Consider the following 14,436-nt stretch of genomic DNA (forward strand, 5'->3'; position numbering starts at 1 on the left):
GAGATCATGATCTGAGCCAAAATCAAGAGTCAGACATTTAACTGACTGGGCCACCCAGGTGCTCCTAAATCCAGCGTCTTCAAGGGGACCATGTAGCTAGCACCTGCTATCCACATGAGGCCCAAGGCAGAGACCCACCAGGGTCAAGGCATCTCTGCATCCTCAGGTCCCCAGGGGAGCCAGAGGGGTGGGCTATGAGGACCCCTAGGTGGAGGCTGATGTGCAGACTTGAGTCACGTTTACAACAGGCACCACACCCCCAACATCCACAGGCACAATGAAATATTGGATGTGTTTTCTCCTTAAATTCATTCCAAGTTGTGTCCTTTTAGCTCAGTTTGTTATTTAATTGAGGCTACATTCGCTCTCATTGAACTTTTCTATAATTATGTTAGGATTGTGTTTCCAGAATATAAATGGCTTTAATAAAATTCTTAATAATATATCATTCCCAGTTCATTGCATCCTCTAGAATTAGAACTTATGAGTATTATATTTGAATTAATTAGTTCACTATTACTTAAAAAGTAATTAGAATTTGGCATGAGCTGGTAGGGACAATTGAAACATGAAAAACATTTTTAAATGCTATGAGATGTGACAAAAAACCTGTACAAGTAACCTCACATTTATTTCAATAAATGTTGAGTGTTTTAAAAAACAAAACAACACACACAAAAAAAACCACGAAAATGACTATAATATCCCTTGCTAACTTATTGATTTTCTTATTTGTTTAGCCCGAAATTCATAGGTTACTTTAGGGGAGTTGACATTGATAAGTATTTATTTCTTTTTTTTCTCTGTTATGTGGTTTATAATACTCACTATTCTTTAAACATTACTAAATTGTATGCAGTCAAAACAAAGTTTCCTTATAAAGCTGTAGTTTTTTGTTGTTTTTTACTTGGAAACATTCTCTCCTAATAATTTTCTATAATTTTTCTCTTTGGTATTTTTATGGTTTCAAATTTGTACATTTAAAAGTTAGAAGTTTAAAGTCTTACATAAGTAAATATTAGAAATCCAGCATCATTTTCCCTACATCACCTGCCAGTTTTCAAATATAATTTATAAGATAATTTCTCATAATTATTTAAAATGTCACTTTTATCAGTTACTAAATCCCCATATGTATTCAGCTGTATTTCCACTGCTTTATAACAGTGATTGTAAGGATTTTAAAAGCCAATGGGATAGTGAAACTTTACTTTTTTTTTTTCCTAGACAGTTAATCTTTTAGGTGAATCTAGTAGCATCTCATCAAGTTCTCCTCCGCGCCCAAGAACAAAGAAAATTATAGATTAATTTAGGAGGATTGCCCTTTCCTTAATGTCTTCATATTTAAGATAAAGCATACTTTAGGTTTTGTTTAAATGTTTATTTTTTTTTTAATTTTTTTTTAACGTTTATTTATTTTTGAGACAGAGAGAGACACAGCATGAACGGGGGAGGGTCAGAGAGAGGGAGACGCAGAATCTGAAACAGGCTCCAGGCTCTGAGCCGTCAGCACAGAGCCCCACGCGGGGCTTGAACTCACGGACCGCGAGATCATGACCTGAGCCGAAGTCGGCCGCTTAACCGACTGAGCCACCCAGGCGCCCCTGTTTATTTATTTTTGAGGGAGAGAGAGAGACAGACAGACAGAGCACAAGTGGGGGCAGGACAGAGAGTGAGGGAGACACAGAATCCGAAGGAGGTTCCAGGCTCTGAGCGGTCAGCACAGCCTGACACGGAGCTCAAAATCACTAACTCTGAGATCATGACCTGAGCTAAAGTTGAACACTTAACCTACTGAGCCACCAGCCACCCCAAGAAAAAGCATAATTTCGCATTAACTTCAGCTGTTATTCATACATTACAGTTTTGCCATCCATGTTTTGCATACTTACTTTTAGGTTTGTTTGTAGTCACTTTAACTTCTTATAATTATGAGTTTATGATATTTTGAGATATTAACCTTCGGTTTCCTCATCCTGTATCTTCCTCATTTTTTTCCTTCAATTGTGTGCACAGAAAATTCCTTATGAAAGGAATATGATGGGAAGATAAACCAAAAATATGCAGAACATTTTTGCTTTTTATTTGGAAAATCACAAGCCCTAAAGGAGAGTAAGGACTTAGAGAGTGAAGAAAATGCCTTGGCAAAAAAGTCAATGAAAGTAGTCTTTGTATCAATCAGGATTCTCTTGGTTGCAGGTGACAGAAACTAATGGCAGGGCCTCCATCTGTAACCATACACAAACCTAAACACATGTATATACCCCACCCAGACTCCACAAGAATCCGAAGAGAAGCGAGGTAGGGCTGGATTTTCTAATAAGTATGCTTCTTCCAGCCTTATTTGTGACTCTAGAAACTTTCTGCAGCAGATGGGATGGGGACCCAATGAACCTTAGTGACAAACACATATCCTTCGGTCATTTTGTGAAGTCATTTGGAATTCATCTCTCAATTCTGTATTTTCAGGTGAGAAACAACAAGTTTCTATCACTTGCTATTGTTTTTACAGAATACTCTGTGCCACTCAAAATCTATAGACATATGTGTTTTCTCTTGCACTCTTCCCTTGATTTCATCGATATTTCACTAGGTTTGGGGTATATGTTTCATAGTTTGAGACAATTTTGATTGCTTCCAGGTTTGGAAGCTTTTCAGATGTTTTCTTTTATACACTTCTAATGTCAATTGTAACATGCATATACAAAAGTAAATAAACAATTAGTATATAGTGACATATAAGTACAAAGTGATTCCCTCTCTCACAACACTGTCTCCAACAAAAAGAACAGCACCTCCAAAAAGCCACACCTCCCTGCCATGCCTTGCAAGGCCAAGGCACATGACCGCAAGAGATTTTATTGTATGGATATGAATCCTAAGTGAGGCCAATGTCCTCTTCTTTTTTCTTTAGTTTAGAATTTAACATGTAATTTATATACAGTACAATTTACCCTTTAAGTATTCAGTTCTGTGAACACTGACAAAAGTCCACCTTCATAAACTCACCACCACAATCAAAACAGAACAGTTCTGTCACCTCTTCCCCAAAGTAACCGCTTTCCCTTTAATGTCAATCAATCCCCACTCCACACTTCTCTTCCTGTTCCAATATGATGGCTACTCCAAGAATGTCATATAAATAGAATCCAACAGTATGTAGACTTTGAATATGACTTCTTCCACATAATATAATGCATTTTGGTTTATCTATCTTTTTGCATGAATCAGTTCTTCACTCTCTTTATCGCTGAGCAATATTCCATTTTATGGGTGTACCTCATTTTACTTATGTCTTTATCACTGGAAGGACATTGGATTTTTTTCCAGTCCTAGTAATTCCAAATAAAGCTATTATGCACATGTGCTTACTGGCTTTTGTGTAGACACAGGTTTTCCTACGAGTAATGCCAAGTTGGATTGCTGGGTCAGAAGGTAAGTAAATATTTTCTTTTAAGAGAAATTGCCAAATGGTTCTCCAAACTAGCTGCGTCATTTAGAGATTATTTCATTAATATATGAAAATTTCAGTTATTCTGCATCCTTGCCACTACCTGGAGTTGTTACTTTATTTAAAAAAAATTCTAGTAAATATATAGAGATATATTCATGTGGTTTATCAGATGAATAAGGATGTTGGGCATCTTTTCACATGCTGCTCTGCCATCTATATGTCTTCTTTGGTGAAGTGTTTGTGCTAATCTATTACCATTAAAAAAACTCTTTTGTTATTATTTTTTTATGAGTTAATAGTTGTTTAGATGTTATTTGTATACAAGCATCTTATCAGCCAATTCTTATGGCTTTAATTTTCAATTTCTTAAGTATCTTTATTTATTTAGAATACTTACAGCAGAAATTTTTAATTTTGACAATCCAATTTGTTAGTTTAGATAGATAGATAAGATAGATAAATAGATGATAGATAGATAGAGAGATAGTATTTTGGGCAATGTATCTGAGATATCGTTGCCTAACTGAAATTCACAAGGTTTTTTGTTTGTTTGTTTTGTTTTTTAACATTTATTTATTTTTGACACAGAGAGAGAGAAAGCATGAACAGGGGAGGGTCAGAGGAAGAGGGAGACATAGAATCTGAAACAGGCTCCAGGCTCTGAGCTGTCAGCACAGAGCCCAACGCAGGGCTCGAACCCACAGACCGCGAGATCATGAACTGAGCCAAAGTCGGACGCTTAACCAACTGAACCACCCAGGTGCCCCTCACAAGGTTTTTTATAGACGGTTTTACTTAGAAGTTTTATAAATTAAATTTACATTTAATTCATTTTGAGTTCATATTGTATATATTGGAAATATGCACAGTGTTTAGAAAAATGGCTCACATACGAATCACCATGTAAATATTTGCAAGGATAAAAGCTAGACTCATTGCCCCCAACAGAGTCCAGGCTCTGTCTCCTCTCTTAAGTTCACAACCCAAGATTAAAGGAATCTTTTCCTATAACTGTAGCCTAAAAAGTTCACAAGAAGGCCTTTGATTATTTTGTTTGGTTGTATGCCCCCTCCTGTGGCATAGCGGGAAGGTGCTGAGAAGGAAACTCCATGCAGAATCACATGGGAATGGATTACAGGAGGAACAAATTAATACACAAATACACAGAATGTGCTTTTCATTTTCCAAAAGAAGGTAAAGAGTGGAGCAAACAGGAAAAAAATATCACTGTCTACTTTTGTTCCTCAGTTTTAATTCAGTGGAATTTCTTTCTAAGTGCTGACTGAAGTAGTCAAATTGGCCACAATGAAAGCTCAGAGAACAAGTTAGAATTTAGGTAATCTGTAAGTTGAAAGATAAGTAAATAAATATCTGAAAATTCAAAGAATACTTTACCCCCTTATTACTACTAAATTAAACATATGTATATAAATAAATATATCTATAAGCCTTAATTACCAGAAATAAAATCCATCTTACCTCAGTTAACAAATAACATTTATGTGTCTGATCTTTTTTTTATATTGAAATATATTAGACATGTAACTGTGTAAAATTTCAGGTATCCAACATGTTGATTTGATACATTTATATATTATAATATGATTGTGTGTCCCATCGTAAAGATTTCTGAGGTTCCTCAATCCAACAGATGCCATCAACCTCATATCACCAGTTCATATATGAATATGGACAGAGAAGCAAACATTTGACTGTTGGCTAATATTCTAATAGGACTTCCATTTTTTTTTTAAACGTTTATTTATTTTTGAGACAGAGAGAGACAGAGCATGAACGGGGGAGGGTCAGAGAGAGAGGGAGACACAGAATCTGAAACAGGCTCCAGGCTCTGAGCGGTCAGCACAGAGCCCGACGCGGGGCTCGAACTCACATACCGTGAGATCGTGACCTGAGCCGAAGTCGGACGCCCAACCGACTGAGCCACCCAGGCGCCCCAGGACTTCCATTTTTTATTGCCCTTATAAACTTATCTCTGAACTTAAGATCAGCCGTCCTTATCTAGATCATTTCAAGTGTTTTTATAAATTAATTTATCATCATTTCTGCGTGTAATGTTGCCCTAACTCAGCATTATATTTTAATACCTCAGAACATCTAAAAAAAAAATCAAAGTATTCCATGTTGTATACTTTGGAAAACAAATAATTCTGAATAATTCTCTTGGCTTTATCCTTTCACAAATCCAGTTTATTTGAATTATATAGATTGGTAAGTTATTTAGGATAATCAAAGGATTCATTAATTGACTGGCTCCCTTTCTGGAAGGAGAACACAATGAAATAGAATGACTGGTAAAAGTGGTATCAGGACCAGAACAAAGGCTATGAGATATGTAACTTCCACGGGGAGCAAAAAAGAGGAGAAGCAGTACATTTGGACTTCATGCTGGCATCCTGAGCACCTCGTAGAATGCCTGGATGCCACTGCCCCAGGGGGACGGCTCCTGGATGCCACTGCCCAAGTCAGAGGCTGTTTGCTGCCATGCAGAGCTAGTATGTGCTTCCCCAGCTCCGGCTGCCAGACTGTCTGCTGATAAACACACTACTCTGAAGCACGGCGTGGGATAGCACTGCCTTGTCATCAATTTCCTGTATATACGTGAACCTGGAGCAAAGCAGAACTGATAGAAAAGATAGACTTTGGGGATTAGGAGAGAAATCCTGCAAAGAATCACTCCCGGCTTCTCCCTTTGTATCTCTCCTAGCCAAACATGCAAATGCCGCGCCGTTGGCAGGAGACAAGAGAGGAGGGGGACGGGCAAGTGGCATTATACAAATAAACTAAAAGTAAGTGATACATACAACAAACTTTGTCTGGATTTTTACCTTTGGAATGAAAGTCATAGCTCATCAAACTGCTGAAATCGCTTTATGCGCTGCCCAGGGAGGGGTCCATAGGGCGTTTTGCATTCCCGTCCTAACTCAGAGAGAAACTTTCACGATGTTGGGAGCCCCTGATGGCCTGCAAATGAAAGAGGAAGATGTCCTCAAATTCTTCGCAGAGGAACCCACCTGGGTGGCACCAACCTCAACTTTCAAATGGAACAGTACGTCTACAAAAGAAAAAGTGATGGTATCTACATAACACTGAAGAGAACTTGGGAGAAGCTTGTGCTGGTAGCTAGAGCCACCATTGCCATTGAAAATCCGGCTGATGTCAGTGTCATATCATCCAGCGAGCGAGCAGTGCTGAAGTTTGCTGCTGCTCGTGGAGCCACTTCTATTGCTGGCTGCTTCACTCCTGGAACTTTCCCTAACCACATCCGGGCACCTTCGTGGAGCCGAGACTTCTGGTGGTTACTGCTCCCAGGGTTGACCACCAGCCTCTCATAGAGGTGTCTTATGTTAACCTGCCCACCATCGCTCAGTGTAATACACACTCTCCTCTGCACTATGTGGACACTGTCACCCCTTGCAACAACGGTGGAGCTCACGTGGTGGGTCTGTTGTGGTGGATGCTGGCCCGGGAAGTTATGCCCGTGCAGGTCACCATGCCTGCGCGTGCCTGATCTCTACTTCTACAGAGATCCTGAATACATTGAAAAGGAAGAGCAGGCTGCTGCTGAAAAAGTTGGGACCAAGGAGGGATTTCAGGTAAAGGGACGACTTCAGCTCCTGAGTTCACCGGACTTGACCTGAAGTCGAGGACCGGTCTGAAGGCATGCAGGTACCCTCTGTGCCTACTCAGCAGCTCCCTACTGAAGACTGGAGCGCTCAGCCTACCATTGAAGATTGGCGTGCAGCTCCCTCTGCCCGGCCACTGAATGGGCAGGAACAACCACTGGATGATCTTAAGCTGCTCTTCTACAAAGGCAAACAAAATAGAAATGAGGTTGACAGAAAATAAACAGTTTCAAAAAAAACTGCCCAAATCACCAAAATTAAAAAAAAAAAAAAATAGGCTCTAACTTTTCCCCCAAAGTGCTTGTTAACAGAAATAAAAGAATAGAAAACCAAACAGGGAATAAATTAATCATAACTATTAAAAACAATGCTTGTTGTCTACTTACTCAGTGCCAGCTTACATAGAAATTTCATTAAAGTTCACAACAATGCAATGAGACTGGTAATATTGGATATTAAATCAAGGTGATGAAATGAAAACTTAAAGGTGAGATAACTTGCCCTGAATTTTGAACGTGGTCATCTTACTCCAAGTCCCGTATTAATGAACACACATGCTGCCCCTCTCATGTCAGTGCTGCCCCCCAAAGTATGAGGAATGAGAAGCTTTCAGAGTAACAAAGCACCATCTAGGAAACTACATGACCTGAGAAGATACTCCTTTAGAAGGAGTTGATACTTGAAGAGAGGAAAATCCTCTTTAATTCCCTTATACCTCATGAAGCTTACCCTTGGCAAGAGAAATAAGGGTCATCTCTTCCTTTTAACATCAGCCCACATGCAGTGTGAATATCTAAGAAATGTCTGAACTTGTGTCTCAGAAGCGCACAACATAACTCAAGCTCATACTTGCAGTGGCCAAAAAACCTTATTTGTTATCATGCCTTTTCAGCCTACTGTATGGTACCCGGAATGTAGGGAATCTTCACAGAAATATTTCCAACATTCACCTAAGACTTAACTCTGGACAACTCACATAAGTTTTTAATCTCTAAAGTGGAATGGGACTTTAAACATTATTTTTATACTCGCACAATTTTTGGAGAAAATAGAAAGCCAGCACCAATTATACATTAGCTAAAGTACAAAAATATAAGAATTGATAAAGCACAGAAATGATAAGAATAAAGCATGAAATGATTAACCAATTTATTCAATGTCCTGGGTTTGTTTTAAATATGTTTGGCTTGATGGCTTCAATTCCCCATACATATATTTTGGTATATAAATGCTCAACGGCATATTTGTATAACTTCCATATTGCTAGACTTGGAAATTTTCTCTTGTGCTTGCCTGCTCTACATAGGTTATTTATCATTTAACAAGGGTATTTGAGACTGTAGTTCTTTCATAACTTAATGTTTTCATTTATGTGTATATGGAAAGTTTTAAAAATCAAGCTGCTAGCACATGGACCAAGAAAACTTGTGAGAATGGCAATTTTCTCATTATTCATGATAATAAGTCTCCCCTATCATTTTCCTAAGGCTCTCCTCACTCCTGTGAAGTTTTATTCTCTTTAATGAACCAGTCTATACCAGTAGGTTTATCCTCAGAGGTGACATTGTCATGTGATAGAAGTCTCTGAATACTTAAAGGACAGACTCTATTGCTGATATTTTCAAACTCCATGAAGTTTGGAATGTATGGTTCCTTATAATAGCTGCAACTCAAATTGTGTTCTGGGTTCTATAAAGAGAAAAAAAATCCAAAAAGCATAAAAATTAAAATAAAGATTTTCTGTGTCATTTTAAAAAATTATCAACTCACTAATTCATTTTGCCATGAATACATTCAACAGTATGAACCAAGCACTTTTTAAGAACATGTCTTCCAAAAAAATAAATAAATAAAAGAACTTGTCTCCTAGAGATGTAAATAAAAATATGACTAAAATGCAGTCTTTCTCTCAGAGAAGTCTAGAAGAAACCACACAGCAAGTACTACCATGGTGCTGAGTTCCATATCAGGAGTAGGCATGTGAACAGTAGACGCACAAACTCATAGAAGCCATAATCTTCCAACAGACAGCAGAATGAAAACCATCGTGAAAGCCTTCAGAAAAGAGGGAAATGTTAAAAATGAGTTTTAGAAAGTAAAGATATATGGCACGGGGACTTTTGGTGTGGAGGAAACATGAGGTGTCCTGGCTCGGAGGATTAGGATGTATGGCTCATGATTGGCACTCTGAGTGATTCAGAATGGCAGGCGATGAGTTTGAAGAGTTGGAGACCAAATCATGGAAGGCCATAGATTCCCTGCCAGGGGTTTGATATTATCCTCTGAGCAATGATTTGATACTGAATTTTATGTGTCACTATTTCTCTAGGGAACCTCAACTAATACAAATGGGAAACCACCGAAAGGTTACAACCAGAAATAATGTGATCAGTTTTATAGAGTGGAGAGTAATTTCAGTGATATGAATTTCATTCTTTTGTTAATTTTTCAAAAAGTGTGTGTGTGTGTGTGTGTGTGTGTGTGTGTGTGTGTGCATTCGGTACCTACTATGTATTAGGCACTAGGATGGCATTAAGATTACAAACATAAAAAAAAAAAAAGTAAACACAAACCTTGTCCCCATAGTGAGTTAAAATACTTACAACATACATTTGTTAGAAGGGAGATCAAGTAAGAGATTATTGAAAAACCCCATCAAGATATAATTGGAACAGAAATGACAGGCTTGGGGAGCCTGGGTGGCTCAGTCAGTTGAGCATCTGACACTTGATTCTGGCTGAGGTCATGATCTCACCGTCATTAGAAGGACCCTGTGTCAATCCCTGTGCTGAACATAAAGCTTGCTTGGGGTTCTCTCTCTCCCTCTCCCTCTACCCCTCCTCCACACATGCATGCTCTCTGTCTCTCTCTCTCTCTCTCTCTCTCTCTCTCTCTCTCTCTCTTTCTCTCTCTCAAAATAGATAAACTTCAAAAAATAAGAAATGACAGACTTGTTATAACATAGATTAGAGAGATATCACTAACAAGACCCTAGCAAAACAAATGAATGTAGGGTAGGGGTGATTTAAGAGTGAAAAATAAATCAAAGATGATCCCCAGGTGTCTCTCTTGGGAATAGCGCAGAAATCACATTCACAGGATCATTAAGCAATTCATTTCAAAGAGCTAACCTATACGGTCCACAGATCTAGGTGCTTCACATAGATTATTCAATTAGTAAAGTAATCCTATGGAGTAGGTATTATTATCTCCTGCTTCTTCTGCAGATAAGGAAACTGAGAATGGGGAAGTTTGAATGTCTAAACTGACACATCTTGCATGTGGCAGAGCTGAATTCAAACTCAGACAGGGCAGAAGCCAACCCATGTCCTTTCCCTGCAGCATGGTGACCACAGCGTGCTGCCTCTCACGTGGTTCTCGGATGAGCGAGCCAACAGAAAGATATAGAGCTTTAAAAAAATGTAAGTTTTTACAACACCACACCTTCATTTAGACTGTCATGAGTCTGTAGTTCACCAAAGATAGTTTCTCTATTGGATTTCTCTGCCGATCGCCAAAGATAGTTCCTCTGTTCTATTTCTCTGCCATGTGAGTTTAGCACGATAAATTAACAATCTTTTGAAAGTCATAAACCAACACATACTTACTGATTGAGAAATTTATTGAAGTAGAGAGGTTTATTCTTAATGAACTACTTATAAATCATTAACCGAACACTTCCTTTGCACCATTTCAGCCACTGCAAAATGACATCCATTATGTATATTCACTGATTGGGTACAGGTACTTGGTTCTGATTTACACCTGATTATCCTGTTCCAGAAATTATCTAGCTACATTTAACATAAAGGTGCTCTCACTATACTTTTGAACATTATCTTCAGGCATCATAAAGATATGCTGTGCCACTTTTTTTTTTAATTGCACAAAAAGCTCTTCAATGCCAAATGATACCCGATATTTATGTAGCGCTTATGTGTCAAGTACCCTTATATGCACTTCATAGATGCTGCGCATCTATTCTTGATGACGGCCTTATGAGATTTTGATTATGATTATTATCTCCATCTTACGGATGGAGAAACTGAGACATTAGGTAACATCGAGGTCACAGGATTAGAAAGCAGCAGAGCCAGAAGTAGAACCAGACTCCAGAATCAGCTCCTAACACTACATTGCCTCTGATCTAAAGGATCTCCATCTTTCAACCCTCAGCCTTCCACTCCTAGAACAAGTTCTATTCTTTCTTAGGTAATAATAAAAAGCAAGAGTGGTGGAATTCTCCTAAACCATAAAAAAAGGGTTGGGACTAGGTGAGAATTCTGAGTCACTACAGTCCATACAGTACAGATTTGAAAAGCCCTAATCACATTAATCATTTTCTTTCCCTTCCATATAAGTCCAGGAACTGACACCTGGACCTCATGTCCCACCTTCCACTCAGGAAGTAAAGCCAGGACTAAGTTCCCTGCTGCTACAGACGGGGCAGTGCAAGATCAGATAAAACGAATCAGTAACTAACCATGGCTGCGAAGAGAAAGGTAACAGGGCTCAAAATACACATCCCAGGAATCAGAGACCTTGCCAATAATCTACCTGCCACATCATTAATAGGGACTTTGCACTTTTTATTGCAAGATTGAGACAGCATGGATAGAAGAAAAAGCAAACATTTTAGATTTAAGACAAGCTTCGAGTTCGGGTGTGGCCCTGCCATTTGCTTGGTGAGTGACACCAAAGAACACATTTAATCTCCCAGGTCTCTGTTTTCTCATTTGCAAAAATGAGACTAAAACTATTTTATTATGCTATAAGAGATTTAACTATGTAAATTGTAAAAGCACTTCTTAAAGACGAGATATTATCATTAGAGCTAAACAACCAGAGTTGATTATCCTTGGTGGTTATGCACATGATCCGACTGGCCACCATTCTGACTATGTACTACTGGGTCAAAACATCTTTTCTATGGGGTAGGCCATATTTTATTAGTATTTACATGCAAAGCAATACCTTTTAAATATGCCTGTATATATATATTATATATATATATAATATATATATAATATATATATATTATATATATATTATATATATAAAGAATTATATATATAAAGAATATATATATATTCTTTAAAAAATGTTTGTTTGTATTCTGCTTTCCAAAATACTGTATTTGGATATTTGGCTTCTCCCTTTCATATCTCTCTTTAGTATCTTGACCATATTGATGATACCTAGTGAAATCTTTTTCTGGGAAATATGAAAAATATGGATACTGGTAAAGAGAAGATACAGAATGAGAGGAATGTTTTTGGTGGGGAATTGTTCACAAATAGTTTGTTTGTAACAAAAGGGTTTAAATCATTTTTCCCTAGCCATTTTTTATTGGGTATCAGAGGGGTGTGTGTGTGTGTGTGTGTGTGTGCTTGGAAAAACTATGATCTTGAAACCTCTTTCCTGAATTACCTTATGAAAATTATAATTACTGAATATTACATAAGAAAATAATAGTGAGAAAAAGAATCTATGTATTATCTTTTGTCAAAAGAGAAGATAAAATCTATTTTTAAAAAAAGATTTATGTAAGTCTTACACTAGAAACTGAGTCTATAATTCAGCAAGTAATTATTCTTTTGGTTTTGTTTAAGGAAGAAGGAAATTATTGCAATTATAACTTTCAAGCTTCTATTTCTTCTGAAGAACATATTTTTTAATGGCAAAGGCCCAGCATCCTGAAAAAAGATTTTATTTGTTTCAGAGAAAATAATTTCCAGGTAAAATCCAGATACAGGTGACAACCTTAGTAAAAAATTATTACAAACTAACCTCTTCTAAGGAATTTGGGACCAAATAACAGCTCTGACTAGAGAATAAAATGATCTGGAAGGAGACACAGCAAGTTCAAGAAAATACCTACCTTAAGAAACAGGCAGAAAAGTGAGTAAGTTCAGATGTGCTGGTTAAACTTCACCTGTAATGGAGAAATTTCATTTATATTAATTCAAGGCCTATATTAATTCAATGACTACAAGGTTTTTGCCTTCATTAATTAGATAACTCATAACTTCATTTATGCTGTGCCCCTAGTATTTTTGGAAATCATTCAGATACAAAGCCCGTGTGAGAACAGATAATGATCATGCATACGAATAACTATATTTTTAATATCATCACCAAAATAAGTGTAGACAATTTTTAGCACTTTCATTCTAATGTGAAATATAGGCTTTGCATTCCTTCCATATCTAAAAATGTGACCTATTTCTCATGTACTTTCCAAGTGAGAAAAGAGACAATTAAGGAAGTAATTGAAAGACATTTGAAATGTAACATCAGTTTTTTAAAAAGCATAATATAAAACTTTCATAGAATTGGTTATATCCCTTGATTGAGAGATGCTCATTTTCTTTAAGGTTTTTTAACAGATTGCATGGTGTCATGAAATGAGGTGCCATTGCATTTAATACCGTAACAATATCTGAAAGACAAACTCAAAGACATAGTACTCTCCTTCACCATAAATGTAGCTGAAAAAAAAACAAAAAACAAAAAAAGTTCAATGGAGAACACACTGCACTACTGGTATAGTCATGTGATACAGTGATGCAGGCTTTGATGATGACTAAACACTAATATGACATCTGCAGATGATTCTTTGGGTCCTGAAGTCTACCCAGTAACTGCACTGACTGTGTAGTGAGAGTGCCCTCCGTTAAAGCTATCCATCTTCTGCTCAGAAGCTTTTATTAATAAATGTGAACTTAGATCCAACACCGATGGCTTTCTAAATTTGGAGACTGGATACAGAATCCTTCTGTAATGGTAATTAAAAATTTATGTGTATTTTAAGAAATCCAATTCAATAGCAAATTCTTTTGGAATTAGCCCTTTCCTATTAGAAGGATTTTTAACTAGGTTTATTTAAAAAAAATTTTTTGGCATCTATTACTTCTTATATTTATTACATCAATTAATCTAAAGACACTTACAAACTCTTTCAAATAGCACTAAAAATATTCCATAAGTTATATTTTGGTTAAAATTGGATCTCTGGATCTGGGAGAAAACTAACATTAGGTATAAGGGTAAAAAAATCCTTAGGATATAAGGTTTTGTTTACTAGAGAGCCACAGTTAGCTCTCTTCAACATTTTGTTGATGTTTGAAGGTAGCCTCTAGTAAAGGATATTAAATTATGTAATTGTGAAGTAGTCACGATTATTCTCTGGGGCAGCGAAAGGCAGCTCAATGTACCACCCCGAAAGATGCCACTTTGCCATATTGATTATTTTGAGCTGTAGGCACTTGAAAAACAGCAAAGGCAGGAGAGGCTTTCTCTGAACTCCATTTATCTGTCTAAAGACACATTCTCAAA

The 14,436-nt window shown here is 37.2% G+C and overlaps 1 long non-coding RNA gene across 1 annotated transcript in view; it reads right to left on the reverse strand.

Moving 5' to 3' along the window:
* Positions 1-5,640: 5,640 nt before the first annotated feature.
* LOC131509344 (uncharacterized) overlaps positions 5,641-14,436 on the reverse strand; it is a 76,556-nt gene continuing 67,760 nt past the window's right edge. Inside the window, exons 4-5 of the long non-coding RNA XR_009260444.1 lie at positions 12,980-13,033; positions 5,641-7,278 (exon numbers count right to left, since the gene is read on the reverse strand). This is a non-coding gene — a long non-coding RNA (uncharacterized LOC131509344). The remainder of the gene's footprint in view (positions 7,279-12,979; positions 13,034-14,436) is intronic.

The sequence above is a fragment of the Neofelis nebulosa genome, chromosome 4 (genome assembly GCF_028018385.1).
Source record: "Neofelis nebulosa isolate mNeoNeb1 chromosome 4, mNeoNeb1.pri, whole genome shotgun sequence".
Lineage (NCBI taxonomy): Eukaryota > Metazoa > Chordata > Mammalia > Carnivora > Felidae > Neofelis > Neofelis nebulosa.